This window comes from Bos indicus, chromosome 10 (genome assembly GCF_029378745.1).
Source record: "Bos indicus isolate NIAB-ARS_2022 breed Sahiwal x Tharparkar chromosome 10, NIAB-ARS_B.indTharparkar_mat_pri_1.0, whole genome shotgun sequence".
NCBI classification, from domain to species: domain Eukaryota; kingdom Metazoa; phylum Chordata; class Mammalia; order Artiodactyla; family Bovidae; genus Bos; species Bos indicus.
Genome location: NC_091769.1, coordinates 80,619,072 through 80,638,344, shown reverse-complemented (window position 1 = coordinate 80,638,344; position 19,273 = coordinate 80,619,072).

The window sequence follows — 19,273 nt, the reverse complement described above, 5'->3', positions numbered from 1 at the left end:
ACCACCACAGCCAAGGCAATGCCCAGGTCGACTCAAGACCGTGATGGGCTGATGTCCTTCAATGAGCCAGAGTCCGCCTGGAAAGTCACAACTCACCATGGGAGAGCGTGGAAGGACATGGAGAACACGCGCCCAGTGCCTCCCACAAGCCACAAATCTCACGGGTGAGGAAATGCGGCCAAGCCCACCCGCGGTTCTACATCTACTTTGTGGCCAGATCTAAGGCCAGATATCAGTGGCTTTTGCCTACAGTTGGCTGCTTTTGAATCAATAATGGAATGGAAGAACTTGATGGGTAACAAACACCCCATCACTAGGGAGATTCAAGCCAAGGCTGGATGGGATCATAGCTATAAAAGGAATTACTGCACTTATCTCCAAGGAAGGAGGCCTGGGTTACTGGTGTTTTGTGGGAACAGCATGGGGATGAGACAATTAATCCCAGGATGGGCTCATGGAAACAAGGCCCTCCAGCAGGGATGGGCCTGTCCTGTCCACTTCCTTGGATTTGTAACTTCCTGAGCGAGGCTCTGACTCCCCTCTGCCTTCCCCTCCTCCCTGCCCTGTTCCAGGCTCAGATGGACAAGCAGGGGCTGGTAATTGTATTTAGTTCAGTTTCCTCCCTGGCCCTGCCCACCCGATAATCTGATTTCCAAGGGCTGAGGGATGGCAGGGCCCGGGCTCAGGAAGAAATCTGCTCCCTGTGTCCGCTGGGCCTGTTAATTTGATAGAACTACTTGCTGAGCTTCCACAGAACCCTCATTAGGAACAAATTTCATCTGGTTCCCACAACCCTGGCCCTGGGGAGCTCTCCAACTCTCAGCCCAGAAGGAAATTCAGCTTTCCAATTTATTACTAATTTCTGCGTAAGGATAGTGTCTTTATCATAATAACAGCAACCCAAGATTGAGCACCTACGGTGTGTTAGACACAGAACCAGGTGCTTTAAACCTGATGACTCACTGGGTGTGCTGTTCCCCTGTGAATTCACAGGTGCTCCAAGCTAGGCCCTTGGATAACGATACCCTTTGTCACAGGATTCTCCCTCCATTTGAATGGATTTACTCTTGGGCCTGCGACTTTTGGCCAGATCAGAGAGTTGTGTGATACTCAGTGTTTCTAGGGCAAGATGGCTGTCCGAGTGGAGCAGGATCTGACCCAAGTCACCTCTCCTGCCAAAGGGCTTCTGGTGTCTAACAGATGCCAGCAGTCAGTCAGAACACCTGTTGGAGCTCACCTTTGCCATCCCACCCCATCACCATAACAACCACCTGTGACTTCAAACCCCATTCTAAAGCTCAGGGTGGAAAGACAGACTCTGGGTCCTGGAGAGAAGCAGCTTTGCCATCTATCAGCTATGTAACCTTGTAAAGGTATCTCAACACTGAGGCAGGGATTCTTCATCTGGGAATGGTGAGAGTATAATCTATCTTAGAGGGCATTTGTGAGCACTGAATGAAGTAAAAGTATAAGCAACATAGTCTCTGGTTTCACTGCGTGGGATGGGAATTATGAATCACCCTCAGCTCAAGTATTTTCCCAGAGCCTGAACTACCCCTGGGCCAGGCCATCTGGCCTTCCACTTTGACTTCCTCTCTTAAGAGGGGAATGGAGGGCTTGCCAGATTGCTCATCACATGGATCTGTTTTATTTTGCCTTTGGCCACATCACACAGCATGTGGGATTTTACTTCCCTGATCAGGGATCAAACCCATGTGCCATGCATTGAAAGTGCAGAGTCTTAAGCACTGAACCACCAGGGAAGTCCCTCATCACACAGAAATTGTGTGAATCACCTGCTTGTTCTTTGAGGGTCTCTGTCCCCAAGGAGCTCATGTTTTCATGACACTGATGACAGATAAGTAAATGAATATATATTTTCCTTTCTTTTTTTTTGGCTGTGCCATGTGTCTTATGGGGTCTTAGTTCCCCGACCAGGGACTGAACCCAGGCCCCCTGCAGTGGAAACGCAGAGTCCTAACCACTGGACCGCCAAGGAATTCCTGTGAATGAATACATGAAGTATCACACTGTGACATATGCTGTGTCCGAGTAGACACTGGGGAAGCTACTGGCCCCCCAGCTAGAGTGCTGGTGTCCAGCCACCCTAGGGAGGTGACAAATGGTTTTCCATACACCACTCCACCCAGAGGATAGGCACTCCCTTCCCCAGGCAGTCAGCCTGCTACCTGAGCAGTCTTTGTGTCTTTGTGTCTCAAGTTACTGGCTGATTGCCCCCACCCCAAAGAAGCCTCTTCTCTCAGACTTTTTCCAAGGGGCAGACCTGGGCTCAGCCCCTGATTCTGCTGCCAGCTTTGTTGTGAGTATAAATTCTGGCAGACCTGGGAGACACCAATTCCACCTCCCAAAGAACTCCATGTCTGGTTTCCCTGCCTCTTTCAAATCTATTCAGATGTCACCTCTCCCAGGAGGGCTTCCCTGACCACCAGTTCTAAATTAGCCAGTCTCACACATGACCCCCCGACCCCACTTTTCCCCATCCCGACTACCCATCTCCTTAGCCAAAACTAACAAGTGAGTTCAGCAAGGTCACATTATATAAAGTCAATATACAAAAATCAATTGTATTTCTAGTATTAATTTTTGAATTAACTTTTGTATCGGAGAAGGCAATGGCACCCCACTCCAGTACTCTTGCCTGGAAAACCCATGGACGAAGGAGCCTGCTGGGCTGCAGTCCATGGGGTCACTAAGAGTCAGACACGACTGAGCGACTTCACTTTCACTTTTTACTTTCATGCATTGGAGAAGGAAATGGCAACCCACTCCCGAGTTCTTGGCTGGAGAATCCCAGGGGCGGGGGAGCCTGGTGGGCTGCCGTCTATGGGGTCCCACAGAGTCAGACATGACTGAAGTGACCTAGCAAAAAAAAAAAAAACTTTTGTATAAGAAGGTGTGAGGGAAGGGTTGAAGTTAGTTGGATATCAGGTTGTTCCAGCACCATTTGTTGAAAACGCTGTTCCTACATAAAATAACCTTGGCACTTCTGTAAAACATCTGACTGTTTATATATGTATTGGCCTATTTCTGGCTCTATAATGTTCCATTGATCTATAATCTATAGCAATACCACATTGTCTTGATTATGTAGCTTTGTAATAAGTCTTGAGATCAGATAAAGTAAGTCTTCTAATTTTATTCTTTTCTTTAGCTGGACTTTGTTCTTACTTGTTGGCCGCACCGCACAGCTTGTAGGATCTTACTTTTCTGACTGGGAATTAAACCCATGCTCTCAACAGTAAAATCACAGACTCCTAACCACTGGACCACCAGGGAATTCCCTGTTCTTCTTCTTTTTTTTTTTTAATTTTTGGCTGCACTGATCTTATTTCCCAGACCGGGGATTGAACCTGTGCCCCTGGGCAGTAGAAGCACATAGTCTTAACCACTGGACTGTCAGGGAAGTCCCTCCATGTTCTTCAATTTTTATAAAATTGTTTTGGTTATTCTAGGTATTTTCTATTCCCACATACATTTTCTCTTTATTTAATTTCTAAAAACTTTTAATTGAAGGATGATTGCTTTACAGTATTGCATTGGTTTCTACCAAACATCAGCATGAACCAGCCATAGGTTCACCCATGTCCCTCCCAATCCTTAAATTTTTAATTGATGTGAAGTTGGTTTACAATGTTGTGCATGTTTCTGATAAACAACAAAATGATTCAGTTATTTGTGTATATTCTTTTTCATTATGATTTATTACAGGATATTGAATATAGGTCCCCGTGCTATATAATAGGACCTTATTGTTTACCTATTTTATATACAGATGTAGTCAGCTTTTTTTCAATTTCTTTGAAAAAAAAAGAAAAAAGACCACTGGCACCTAATTGGGGGTTTCGTAGAACAATTTGCTTTTCAAATATAGCTTCATTTGAGGAGAATTTATACTTTAACAATATTGAGGCTTTCAATCCATAAACATGGTGTATCTGTCCATTTAACATTCATTTAATTGGGTCTTAAAATTTTCATAGGAATATTTTATAGTTTCCTATATAGAGTTCCTCATATATTTTGTTAAATTTATCCCTGAGATACTAGGTTTTTGTGTTATTGTGAATGGTATTTTATATTTTTATTTCTAACTATTTATTGCTAATATACAGAAATACATTTGATTTTTGTACATTGACTTTGTATCATGTGACCCTGCCAAACTTACTTATTAGTTTTGATAGCTTTTTGTAGCTACCTTAGGACTTCCAAAGTAGACAATCATGTTGTCTTCGAATAAAGATAGTTTCCTTTTCAATCTATATGTCTTTTATTTGTTTTACTTTCCTTATTGCACTCTCTAGGGCCTTCAGTACAATGTGGAAAACAAGGGCTAAGGTGGTCATTTTTGCCCTTACCCAGTCTTCGGGGGAAAGCATTCAGTCTTTCACCATTAAGTATTATGTTAGCTGGAGATTATTCATAGATGTCCTTTATTAAGTTATGAAGGTTCTGTCTACTTCTTGTTTACTGAATGGCTTTTGAATTTTGTCAAAAAACTTTGCAACGCTATTGAGATGATCATATAGTTGTTTGGTAATTTTTGTTTTTTTTTAAATTGTGCTAGTATGGTGAATTACACTGATTAATTTTCAAATGGTAAACAAACCTTCCATTCCTGGAATAAACCTGATTTGGTCATACCTCATTTCCCTTTCTATCTGTTGCTAGATTTGATTTGCTAAAATTTTGTTAAGGGTCTATGTTCATTAGAAATTTATTTCTTTTCTTGCAATCTTATAATCAAATTTTTTTCTGATTTGGTATCAGAGTAGTGCTTGACTGAAAATATGAGTTGGGAAGTGTTCCTTTTTTTTTTTTTTTTCATTTTCTGTGTATAATTGATACATTTTCTTCCTTAAATATTAGGTAGGATTTACTACTGAAGCCATCTGGACCTGGAATTTTCTTTATGGAAAGATTTTTTTTAATCAACTTACTTAAGTTTTCTTATATTGAGATAAATTCCACATAACATAAAATTCACTATTGAAACCATTTTAAAGTGTATAATTCATTGGGTATTTACTATACTGACAGCATTGAGCAACCATTTCCACTACTGAACTCCAGAATGTTTCCATCACATCAAAAAGAAACCCCACACCTCTCAATTCCCTCTTTCCCCATCCCCTGTTAACCAGTAATCTACTTTCTGTTTGCATGAATTAGCCTATTCTGAACATTTCATATAAATTAAATAGTACACTGTGTAGCCTTTATGTCTAGTTTCCTTCACTTAGCATAAATCCACATGTATCATGTATCAGGACTTCAATCCCTTTTATTATTGAGTTATACTCCATTGTATGGACATACCACAGTTTGTTTATCCAGTCATCAGTTAATGGGAACTTGGGTTATTTTCATTTCTTGGCTATTACAAATAATGCCACTGTGAACATTCACGTATAAGTTTTTGTGTGAACATATGTTTCAATTCTCTTGTGGAATTGCTAGGTCATATAGTAACTCTATGCTTTAACTTCTTGAGGAACTTCAAGGACTGTTTTCCAAAGTGGCCATACATACCATTTTATATTTCTACCAGCAATGTATGAGGCTTCTGAATTTTTCATATCCTTGCCAACACTCATTATTTTCCACTTTCTTTCTTTAAAACAAAAGTATTACAGTCATTCTAGTAGGTGTGAAGTGGTATCTCGTTTTGGTTTTGAATTGCATTTCCCTAATGATTACTGACATTGGCCCATTTTTATATCATTTTTGGAGAAATGTCTATTCAAATCCTTTGGCTATGTTTAAAGCGGGTGGTTTGTCTTTTTATTGTTGAGTTTAAGAGTTCTTTCTGCATTCTGAATACTAGACTGTTATTAGATACATGATCTGTAAGTACACTGTTCTGTGGCTTTTCATTTCACCTTTTGATGGTTTTTTTTAATGTATTATAGTCGAATTTTTTTCCCCTTTTTTGGTTGCTTCTAGGTCATAAGCATTTACATCCAAGACTTTCATCGTTTTATATTTAGATCTTTGACCCTTTTTGAGTTAATTTTTAAATGAAGTGTGAGGTAGGGGTCCAACTTCATTCTTTTACACGTGGCTGTCCAGTTGTCCCAGCACCATTTGTTGTAAAGACAGTTTTTTTTACTGAATGGCTTGATAATCTTATAGAAAACCAATGGACCATAGATATATGACTTTATTTCTGGACTCTCTCTGGCCCGTGTAACTGTGGTTAAGTGAGGGAAGAGTGATGGGAGATGAGGTCAGACGGGTCAAGACCTGCAATGTTTAGGGTCTTATGGGCTGTAGAAAGGACTTTGGCTTTTGCTCTGAGATTTTGTCCAAAGGAATGAAATGATCTGACTAACATTTTAGCAGAATCATCCTGTGTGTGCTATTGTGTAGACAATAAGCAGAGGGCAAGGCCTGAAATAGGAAGACCAGCTGGGAGGCTGTAATAATAATCCTGGCCAGAGAAGCAGATCAAGTGTGAAAGCAAAGAACATGGCCAGTAGATGCCTAATGCATGGACTCTGTCAGAACTGGGTTAGTTTCCAGGAGCAGAAACCCATCACCTAGTTGGGTGTGTGTGTGTGTGTGTGTGTTAGTTGCTCAGTTGTTTTTGTGACCCCATGGACTCTACCCTGCCAGGCTCCTCTGTCCATGGGATATCCCAGGCAAGAATACTGGAATGGGTAGCCGCCACTCCCTTCTCCAGGAGATCTTCCCAACCCAGGGATCGAACCCAGGTCTCCCACTTTGCAGGCAGATTCTTTACCACCTGAGCCACCAGGGAAGCCCTAATTGGTTGTAGCTGGTAGTTAATAGGATGGAAGGGAATCTGGATTCGGGAACGAGCAAATCAGTGGATGACCCGCCTTCATAGATCTCAGTGGTCCATCGTCTCTCACCTGCTCTCTCAGTGGACCAGCTTTCTCTGCTTCATCAGCACTGGGTTGGAGAGGAGCTGTCCTTCCCCAGTGTCCAAGGATGGTACCCCTGCCCCCTTTAACTGGCTTAACTCACTTCATTAGACAAAAGCAGCTCCTGACAGTTCCAAGTCTCAGCCTCTCAAAAGGCCCTCTGTCTAGTGCTATTATTAATAATGATACAAATATTTTGCATTCATGTCCATGCTTCACAGTGTTTAAAGCCAGAAGACAGCATATTCTAGGGGGGCAGAAAGCATTATGGTTAAGATATGATTCCGGAGCCCAGTGACTAGAGCTGGAATCCCAGTGTGCCGTCACTTACTAGTTCTGGGACCTTCATAGAGTTGCTTGACCTCATTTACAAAAGCCATTTAATGGGATTATTTGAATAGTTAATCCATGCATATGTATAACTTTCAAAAGGCATAAAAGAATATAAAGTAAAGATAATCATTCTCCTACCCCTCTCTCATAAGTCATCAGTGCCCACAATGATCAATTTCTTACTTAATCTTGGGAGCCTCAATTTCCTCTTCTGTACAATGGAACAGTGACACTTGCCCAGCCTCCCACTCAAAGTTTTCACAGAGATCAAATTAAATAACCTGTGCAGAAATGCTTCATTGGCAAGCTCTCAGCCTATACAAATAGAAGACAGTTTATGTAAGCCAGGGGCATAGCTCAGACCTTCAGAATGGCTACAGCATGTCATGCCTTTAAACAACCATTGTGCAGTGAACAGAACTTGGATTTTGATGTTGCTACCCAGGGACAATGTGACCCAGGCAAGTGATTTAATCTCTAAATCTCAGTTTCCTCAGCCATAGATTTGGTTAATAATTTTACCTCTAAGGCAGCAGTTTTGGCCTTAGGACCTGTGACTTCCAGGAAAACAACAGCATGAACACGGAGTATGAAAGACCACAAAGAGCTTGTATTTGTTTGGTTTATAGCTATATATTTAGATATCCACATATTTACCAAATTATTTATTATTTATAAATATATTTATTTACTCATAGATTTACCATATTAAACATTAAAACTGAGAAATGAAAACATCTTTATTCATTTAAAAATAGCAATAGCCATGTTGTACACCTGAAACTAATATAATATTATAAATCAACCATACCTCAATAAAAAATAATAAACATTTTACAATCCAATCCAGGACTTCCCTGGTGGTCCAGTGATAAAGAATCCACCTGCTAATGCAGGGAACACGAGTTTGATCCCTGGTCCAGGAAGAGTCCACATGCCAAGAGACAGCTAAACCCGTGTGCCAGAACTACTGAGCCCATGTGCCCTAGGGCCCGTGCTCTGCAGCAGGAGAAGCGGCCACAGTGAGCAGCCCACTCGCCACAACTAGAGAAAGCCTGCTCACAGGAACAAAGTCGCAGTGCAGCCAAGAAATAAATAAATAAAATTTATAAAACAGTCCAATCCATTATACGTGAAAATTATTTTTAATTTTTCAAAGTTACTTGAACTTTCCAAAACAAAAAAATTTACTGAGAAAAACTATTCAGTAATCTTTTCATAGTCTGTCATATTAAAATCCATAGGTCTATCTTACAGTTTAAGTGAATCTTTTTTTTCCTATGCATGATTGTATAATTTTGTGCATTGGTCATTTAGAGAGTACTTTTTATTGACTATCCAAATCTTCCAAAAGTTGACACATTTTTTTTATCAACCTAGAAAAACCACATGGCTAACAACATCCCTGATTTCATCCGGGAAGTCTTTAAGCATGAGAAGTGTTGCGATCATAGTGGTAGATACAAGTTTTACAACACTCTACTATACTGTTGTTTTCCTGGAAGTAGCAGGCTCATTTTTCTCTATTTTCAACAAACGTGTGCCGAACATTCAAATATGAATAACCGTGGTTTGTCTCTCAGGCATTCTTTTGAATAAAAATGATGTTCCATGTAAAAGGTGGGTGATATAGCTCACAACTCAGTCATATGAGTACTTTTCCCGAGACAATGGTTGTCCTTGGAAGGCAGTAGGGGTGCCTTCTGTGTGTTTCCCATTTTGTCACACAGAAGAGTAAAAAGACATGTACTTGGGGAGATTTAATAAGATTAATACTGTTTACTGTTTCACCAAGGACATTCTTTACTGAAACTGAAATCTTTCCTCCACAGCTGTGTGGTGGTAAAGAAAACAATGACCATTAGTACAGTTTGGTGCCACTGCCCTGATTTATGCTGAGGCATCAATAGTCTTGTTCACCATAGCTTTTGTGCCATAAGTGCACAGTAAAAAAAAAAAAAAGGCAAATAATATCTTAGTATTATAATGAAAATACTCTAAACCTTACAGGATCCCTTGAAAGAGTCTTGGGACCCCCAGACGCCGGGAAAATGCACTTTTAGAATCACTGCTAAAGAATTGTTGTTAGGATTAGATAAAACAATGTATGTAAAGCAGTTGCTATGGTGCCTGACACACTCTAAGTGCTTAAATGCTAGCAATTCTATTTATTATTCAAAATGACTGCACGTATTTTATCTCACAATGACTTCTCTGTACCCACCACCTCTAGCCAAGGCTGCCTTCGTAGTATGAGCCTCACAAGATTATACTTCTCTCTGTCTAGTCACTAAGTCGTGTCCAACTCTTGCAACCTTATGGATTGTAGCCTGCTAGGCTCCTCTATCCATGGGATTCTCCAGGAAACAATACTGGAGTGGGTTGCCATTTCCTTCTCCAGGGGATCTTCCCAACCCAGGGATCGAATCTAGGTCTCCTGCCTTGCAGGAAGATTCTTTACTGACTGAGCTACTTACCCCTGAGCTTTTCAAGGGTGTTTATCTCTAACCCTGTCTAGTGTTCAGTTCACTTAAATAAATAAAGCTACTCACAGTGATTATGCCAGTTTCCATTTTATAGATGAAAAATACTGAGTGTCTGAGATGGAATGACTTTTCGCTAGTGACTGAACCTGTCCTGGTAAGGTCGATGCTGAGGGTCAGAGGAGAGAGTTACACAGCAAAGAGGGGAACCACTGGAGAGTAAGGGGTAAAGGAAAGGCAGAGGAAACCTTAGCCATGTGTAAAGATCGCAAACAGACTTCCCCAAGGTCCAGCCTACCCACTGCTGCCTGCATGGTGCTTTAAATTTTATTTTATTTATTTACTTATTTTTTCTCAGTCTCCGCTTTATTGCAAACTCGGGCTGCGTGGTAGACAATACACTGAACACCTGGAAGAGCCTAGGCCGAGGAAGGGACGGGGCTCGAGGGGTGCGCGCGTTCTAGGCCAAAGGCGAGGGGCTCAAGGGGAGGGCCTTTGGCCAAAGGTGTGGTTGGGTCGCAAGAGTGAAGTGAAGTCGCTCAGTCGTGTCTGACTCTTAGCAACCCCATGGACTGCAGCCTACCAGGCTCCTCCGTCCATGGGATTTTCCAGGCAAGAGTACTGGAGTGGGGTGCTTTAAATTTTAAATCCCTGAGGAAAATGATAAGCGTACAAATAGAGAAAGAGAAAATCCCCAAACTAGAAAGCACTTGTAAAGATGTTTACTCTCATGAGTAATCAGAAAAATGCAAGCTAAAACAGTAATGAGATTTCCCTTTACACCTAATAAACTGGCAAAATTAGAAAGCTGAGTGATGCCCAGCATCAGTATCCAATATGAGTAACCAGGAACTCCCATGAACAGGTGAGCATATCAGCTGATGCTACTATTCTGAAGCATAACCCCACGGTGTCTAGTTAAATGAGGTACAGACCTACCTAGTACCTGCTCCTGGCAGTTCAACATAGTAATGTTTAACGATAATGGAGAACTGGGAGCACTGAAGGTCTGTTTCAATGGAATAAGTAGGTGAAGTGTGGTTTACACCATAGATGATTGTATCAATTGGGTCCCTGCAGGAAGCAGATGCAGGCTTCAAAAGGGGTGACTCAAGACGGTCTTCAGTCAAGGTATGGGCATGGTTCAGGGAACCCAGGAAGGAAGGAATGGGAAATCCCCAGTCTCTAGCAGAGGGACAAGTGGAAAGAACAACCTGAATCCACCAGAACTGGAGCCCGAAGGGAGGGCCACCTGACACAGGTCAGGCTTACGTGGAGGATTGCAGCTAGTGGCAAACTGGACTAGCGACAAAGGAGTCAGGCAGCAAACACCCGACCGCTTCCTGCCCTCTCATCTCTTGATAGTGCCCCCTGTTGGCCAATCCAGTGGAAATTTGGAGGGTAAGCGAGCACAGAGCAGGAAGGAGGAAGGTGAAGGGGCAAACACAGAATACCAATCAGACATATAATGCAGTGGTTGCAAATAGTGAACTCAACGTACATACAGCAACACAGATCTTAACATAGAGGATGGAGAGTAAAACCTAAGAAACTAAATGAGATCCATAACACCATGACATTTAGGTTATGTAAAAATGCATGCAACCTAAAAATATATATATATATAGACAGAGAGAGAGGGAGGGAGGGAGACAGACATAAAAACGAAAGACGTGTAAGACCTGTACACTAGAAACAACAGCACATTGCTGAGAGAAATTAAAGAACTAAATAGAGTGATATGCCATGCTCATGGATTGAAAGAATCAATACTGTAAAGAGGTCAGTGTTCTCAAATCCAATGCAATTCTAATCAAAATCCCATCAGGACAAGCTAATTCTAAAGTCTGTATAGGGATGTAAAGGACCTATAAGAAACAAAATAATCTTGCAAAAGAAGAAAAAAATTATAGAACTTACGCTGCTGATTTGATGACTTTTTATAAAACTATGATAATCAAGACAGTGTAGTATTGGCAAAGGATAAACAAATACATGAGTGGAACAGGAAAGTCCAGAAACAGATCCAGACAAAACACAGTCAACTGATTCTGGAAAAGACATCAAGGCAGTTCAGTGGGTATATCAGCAGATTGTGCTAGAATAACAATTTTGTTGTTGTTCAGTCGCCAAGTTGTGGACTCTTCGTGACCCTATGGACTACAACATGCCAGGCTCCTGTGTCCTCCACTGTCTCCTGGAGTTTGTTCAAATTCATGGCTATTGACTCTCCCTATCTTGTACCACACACAAAAATTAGTTCAAAATGTATCACAAATCTAAACATAAGAAGCTAAAACTTAAAGTTTCTGGAGGAAAACATAGGAGACTATCTTCACAAGCTTGGAGCAGGCAGATTTTTTTAGATAGGGTACAGAAAGCAATAGCCATGAAAGGAAAAACTGATAAATTTCCTCCCTCCTTCTGGAGGGTCCCTGAGTCTCCCTCCACGGCTGGCACGCCCCCGCTCCCCACATACTTTGCGCAGAGCCCTCACCCTCTACCCCCATCTCCACCATGTTTCCAAGGCTTTGGGGAATCATTCACGCAAATTTTGCCATGATTTACTCAGCATTTCCCTTTAAAGCAACTCACTCCCTTTTACTTAAATCTTTTCCTATCTTCTTTAGCTTCATCCTAAACAATCTGTGCTGTGAAATCCCTAGCTTGATAGGTTTGTCGTTTTTCTATTACATATTAAAACAAACCCCTAACATGCTTTTTTAAAAAATGTGCAAACAACCTATTTCATGTACTGCATTTTTTTCATGTCCTTGTGAATATGCATGTGAGTGTAACAGATGCAGATGTGTGTGCATCTGAAGGTGTCTGTGGGTGGGTGTATAAACATGAATATGTATGAGTGTGTGTCTAAGTGTGGGTGCATGGAGGTTGGGTGTAGGTGTGTGTGTGTGTATATGTGTGCGTGTATATGAATATGTGAGCGTTTGAATGTAAGTGTACGAGTTCCTGACTGTATAGTGTGTGTGAGTGTTGGGGTGGGAGGGGGCTGGAGGAAGACTAGATCCACTACGCAGTGATGAGTCATAGTGAGAGGTGACCACCTTTCCCTGCCCCCGACAACGAGCCTCGATCACCAGGAAACAGGCAGGGCAGAGAAAAGGCATGTGGGCCACCAGCGCCTCCAACTGCTTCCTGCTTATTATCCACAGGCTCTCAGAGGAGGCAGGGTGGGGTGGGGGTGGGGTGGAAGTCTCTTCTCAGCCAAGGGAGCACCTGGATACAGCTGGCATCCTGGTAACCATCACCAGGGACTGGTGGTACATCTGGGAACCGCAGGAGCCAGCAGGCGGGGGCAGTCCTCTGCTGCTATATTTACAGGTCTGGATTTAGCACAGGACCTTGAGGCGGGGGGCCGAGCTCCTAAGTTTTCAATATGCTCGTCTCCTTGGCAACCTTGTGCAGTGGATATTTTGTAGGAGCTCAGAGAGGTTAGATAAATTGCTTAAGGTCACACCGCTAGAATATTCAGAACCAGAGCAGGAACCAGGGCCAGGGTTAAAGCTCAGGTGGTACCGAATCCCCCATATCCCCCCCAGCCATTCCCGGCACATGAGAACCTGCATAAAATTGCCAAGATTTCACCGTGGCTGTTATCATATGGGTCAACCCTGCGGTCTTAGCTAAATGGATTTTTTTTTTTTTGCCAATTCCCGTGCCAAACCCCTCAGCCAGGAAACAGCTGGTGTCTTGTGTACGGAAAGCCCATGAGCAGGCTGACACTCCATACAGGAACTGGCACGCAAGGGCAGTGATCAAACAGAACTGCAGGGTCTTGGAGGTGGGGGAGGGCCTCTGGGGAGGGACAGGGGCAGCCAGAGCATTGAGGGTGTTTGGGGACCTCAGGGCTGTGGCTACTTACCAAACAACATGGAAGCATCTCAGTATTTAAATAATTTTGGCACATTCTGGCTGCACGTCAGCCTTGTACAAAGGATCCCAGTGTTTTCAGTCTTCTCAGAAGTAGAAGGTAAGGAAGCTCCTCTCTCTGTCCTTCCTGTATACCCTGCACCCTTGCGTCGTGGGCTGAGCCTTAGTGTCAGGGACAATGCTAGAGGCTGAAGACATTAGATTCCAGATCCCTGCCTGCATCCCAGGAGCGCCTGTCCTCCTTTCCTGACCAGGGGTCGAACCTGTGCCCCTCGCAGTGGAAGCACGGAGTCTTAACCACTGGACCACCAGGAAGTCCCCTGTCCTCCTTTCCTAAGATACATTCTCTCCAGAATCCAGCCCCAGTCCTAGGCTGTAGAGGAGTCAGGTTGGTACTGGTCAAGGGCACTATGCCCTGAGGACCTGGGACCCAGACCACTGTCACTGCCTGGGGTCCAGGGCAGAGGCGCTATGTACATAGGGCCCTCAGGTCTGCTCCTGGACCCGGCAAATGGCAAATGTTTCATAAACCCTTCAGGCTAAAGAAGCCTCACTTCAAAGAATGTAGAGTCAACCCTGTGGCAAGTGAGATGGTGGTCAACTCAGAGTGGGTAGTATTTGGAAGGCCCCAGACTTCCGCCTAAGGACCTGCCTTTCTCTCATTCAGCGATTCTCAAACTGAAGTGAATACAGAATCACTCCAGGGAATTAATAGTTAGGCATGTAATTTAATACGAAATGGAGGAAAACGACAAGCCTATTAAACTAGGGATGGTACAGCGCTCTCCACGGCAGGTCCTTTGGGACAGCGCTGGGCCCCACCACCGCAGGCAGGGAGCTCCAGCCCCGTGTCCATCTTTCAGTCAGTCCACTCCGGGCCCAGAGTCCTGGGGGAGGGAGCTGGACTGACATCCCCACCAAGACGCCCATGAGGAGAGACATTCCTCCTAAAAAGAAAATGTGGGTGCTGCTTTCAGAAGCAGGGCAGAATATATGCTGGACAGATGGATAACGGCAAATGTCCTCAACTGGTTTCTGTGAGAGGAGGGTGGTGCTATAGAAATTTCAACATGGACTCCAGGGCAGAGACACCTGGTTAAGACCCCAGCCTTGGCACGTCTGCCCTGTAACTGTGGGCACCCACCACTCATAACTGCACCCAGACTTTGGCTGCCCCTAGGAAAAAGCCCCAGATATGTTCAAGGTTTGGTGTGATCATGTTTCATGTCTCTCATCTGTCCCTGGACGCACGGCCTGGGCCTGAGCCGTCACTTCTCCCTGCAAAGCTCTTCCTCTCCCTCTGTCCCTCTCTCGTGTAATTAATGTGTCCTCAGCCTTCAGACCCACTCAAACACCCAGCTGCCTGAGGAAGCCCTCTGTATGAGTCAGGGTTCTTCAAAGAAACAGAGTGTCTCTGTCATCCCCATCTCTATCTCTATAGATATATAGAGAGATTTAAGGAATTCGCTCACATGGTTGTAGAGACAGATAAGTCTAAAATTTGTAGGGCAGGTCGGCCAACTGGAAATTCTCATAAGAGTTCACATGGCAGTCTTGAGTCCGAAATCCACAGGGAAGCAAGTTGGAAACTCAGAAAAGGAAGGTTTCTATGTTACAGTCTTGAAGCAGAATTCCTCCTTCTGAAACCACAGCCTTTGCTTGTAAAGGCTTCAATTAATTAGATGAGGCCCACCCACAGTGTGAAGTGCTGCTTTCCTTAAAATTCACTGATGGTAAATGTTTGTTTTTTTTTCTTTTTGGGCCACACCTTGTGGCCTGTGGGATCAATGTGCCGACCAGGCATTGAACCTATGCCCCCTGCAGTGGAAGTGGGGAGTCTTAACCACTGAACTGCCAGGGAAGTCCCTGTAAATATTAATCACATCTTCACTGAAACATCTAAGCTGATATTTGACCAAACAACTGGGTACCATAGCCTAGCCAAGTTAACATGTAAAATTAATCATCACGCTTTTCCTGACCTCTAGGCAAGATCAGCACCCTCTGCCCTGTTCTACTTCCTACTTACATGCTATTCTAGGAGTGTGAATTCCTCTTCAGAGAACTATGACATTTTCTAATATTATCTGCTTAGCTTTGCTGTTCTCTTCATTTTCCACTGTGTGCTTAAGGTGTGAATTTGTGTTATTCTCAGAAATTGGGTTGGGGTGCTTATCTGAATTTCAGGTTTTTCTTCAATTCTGGTCAATTCTCAGCCATTGTTTGGGCTCCCCAGGTGGCTCAGTGGTAAAGAATCCACTTACCAAGCAGGAGACCCAGTTTCAATCCCTGGGTCGGAAAGATGCCCTGGAGAAGGACATGACAACCCACTCCAGTATTCCTGCCTGGGAAATCCCATGGACAGAGGAGCCTGGCAAGCTCCATGGGGTTCATGGAGTTGCAAAGAGTCGGACATGACTTAGCGACTAAATAGCAGGAGCCACTGTTTCTTCAAGCATTGCTTGTCTCCCATCCGCTCTGTTCTTCTGAGTACGCTAGCTAACGTGTTCTAGATCTTGTCATTTTCCCCCTCTGTGTCTCTTAGCCGTGGCTGGTTCTCTATTTTTCTTTTTCTCACTGTAATACTGTCAGAGTGGTTTTTTCCCAAAGGTATCATCCAACTTGCTAAATGTCTCTTTTTAGCTGTGCCTTACTCTGATGTTTAGTCTACCCATTTTAATAAATGATTTGTTAAAACTGTGTTTTTCTTTCTAAAACTTCTATTTGGCTTGTGTTCCATCAATTTTTCCCCCATAGTATCCTATTCTTTGTAATTATTTCTTTTCTTTAAAAAATTCTTAATAATTACTTCAAGTGTGTATGTTTTCAAGTTTTTTTGTATTATTACCATTTCTTAGGGGGTGAATTTTTTTTTTTTAATGTTTTTGTATTTACTGTTAATTTCTTATGGTGGCTTGTTTCCATGTGGGAACTGTAATTTTTGAGTGGGATCTCATCTTTAGTGGGAGTTGTTTTGTTGTGGGATGTCTGTGAAAATATCCTCACGGAGTACTTTAGATTTTACTTCTGTCAGGACCCTAAGTTCTGGACTAACCTTTATGTTAACTTTTTGGCACAGGAGTCCCAGGACCAGGGCACACCAAGGAGGGGATACAGTGGGAGCAGTCTGGCTATCCCCGCTATGTGGGGCACGCCTGGACCCTCCACCTTTCCCAGGAAATTTTCTCCCACCCAAGCTCATGACAATGAGAAAATCTTGTTGCTCCTCCTACAGGCCTGGTTGCTAGAGTTTTCCCAGCCTTCTTTTTTCCTGACTGGTTCTCCCTTTAAGTCGCTAAGCCTTTAAAGGATAAGTTTAAAGGGATAAGTTCCTGCCTCAAACAGCCTAGGGCTGCCTCCTATCTTTAAATGGGCCTTAGAAGTCCAGGCTCCAGGACTTAAATGGCCTTTATCTAGTCAAAACCCCATGAATAGGCTTGACTCTCCCTCCTCAGGCTGGCTTGGAGTTCTCACACTATCTCTGGAATTCCTTTCTTCTTTTTGAAATCAGCTGTGTATTTCCAAGTGTTTCACTTATATTTTATGCAGCTATTTTATACGATAGCAAGAGGAGGGGTGCCTGAAATCCTTCAATCTGGCATGAGGCCAAAATTGTTCTAATATGTTGATCTGTGTGTTATCTATGCACTATCAGTCTGTCTCCCAACTAGATGGTCAACTCCATGAGACAAGGATTGTGTTAGATTTACTCTCAAAAAAAGACTGAGCATATGGTGGGAGTTCAATAGAGTCTTGAATGGGACTTCCCTGGTGGTCCAGAGCTTAAGATTCCACGTTCCTGATCCCAGGGTCATGGGTTCAATCCCTTGTCAGGAACTAAGATTCCACATACCATACGGTGTGGCCTAAGGGGGAAAAAAAAAAAGTCTTAAGTGAATGAAGATACTGTCTCTCGAGACATTAGTACCTAATTCATAGGGCTGTTGGGAGAACTTGGCAAGACAAAGTATATCAAACGCTTGGCATATCTTAGGAGCTCAGAGAGGTTATTTATTAATCATGTCTATTAAGGCAAAGGTTCTACCATGATGTGATGTGTGAAAGTCGCTCAGTCGTGTCCGACTCTTTGTGACCCCATGGACTGTCCATGGAATTCTCTAGGCCAGAATACTGAAGTGGGTAGCTTTTCCCTTCTCTGGGGATCTTCCCAACCCAGGGATCGAACCCAGGTCTCCCATATTGCAGGTGGATTCTTTACCAGCTGAGCCACAAGGGAAGCCCTCTACCATGATGGTTTCCCTGTAATTCAGCTCTCACCCCTCCTCAGACTCTAATCCTGGCCTAGGATGGCAGACAGGTTCTGTGGGCATGACTTCCTGATTTCCTCAGAGTACAAAGGTCAGCCCTTCCCATCAGAACACCCCTAGAACTAGGTTTTAACCTGAGTCCTGAGGCCTGAATATGAATTAGGTCAAGTCCTGTCTTGTCCAAGGACTGACCACCCATTACCAGTGATCCCCTGTACAGCTGATTTTCTCTGGAAATCTCAGCTTTGAGAGGTTTGTTGAAGAAAAATGCACTTAATAGGTAATCATTAATTGATTTTTGCATTTTAATTAACCAAAGGCATTCAACTGCCAGGGCTTCCAATCAGCATGATAGGGTGAGATAATTTTAGCCCAAAGCAAAGAAACATAGTATTGATATTTTAATCAGACTATGCTGCTTTTCCTGGGTGAAAAGCATTGAGGACACTCTCCTCCCATTTCTAAGCCAGGAATTTGAAGATTCCAAATGAGGAAGTCCTGCCCCATTGGAGCCCACCCACAGCAGCAGTGCCTTGCAAATCAGAACCAAAAAGGACAGGCAGGGACTTCTAAGATGGCATCCAAGGGCAACCTTTTAAGCATTATAATTTCAAAAACTAGGTGACCATGGTGAGACTCAAGAGGGGAACTGACAAGGCTTACAGTACAATTTATGTAGCCTCAGAAAAGTAATTAAAAATGTGATGTGGGTTGGGGGTGGGTTCCACCTCCTTGGGCATATTGGAAAGTGTACTCAATCAACAAGGGCAACTTTGAGCTATGGACTAAAAATAATAAGCTATATTAAGTGCCTATTACGTATCAGCCTATTTAACTTAATGAAATTCCTCAAAACCTCACTGAGAGCTTGAAACCATCCCCCACTTTACAAGTGAAGAAACTGAGTCAGCAGGATCTTGAGGAACTTGCCCAAGGTCATGTAGCTGGTAGGTCAAGAGTCAAATTGGTTTGAATCTCATGCTGAGTCTCTGGCCACCAGACAACTGCCTCTCCTGTGCATAAGGAATGAGTTTCAAGCACTGGTTCCCAACTTGAGCAGCTTGCTGGAATTTCAAAAAGTTCCACAGGAGATTCTAACATGCAACCAAGGCTGGCTTCCTGGGTACCATGTTTTCTGGGTCATTGGCTGTAAAAGTCACCTGCCTGACCCTCCCAGAACTAAGAAAGGGCAAGAGAAGTCCAGATCAAGAGCCTAAGCTCAGAGTCAGGGCTGGCCCAGAGCCTAAATGGGCAATTCCTATGTTGCTGTTGCTAAGTCGCTTCAGTTGTGTCCGACTCTGTGCGACCCCATAGACGGCAGCCCACCAGGCTCCCCCGTCCCTGGGATTCTCCAGGCAAGAACACTGGACTGGGTCAAGATGACAAG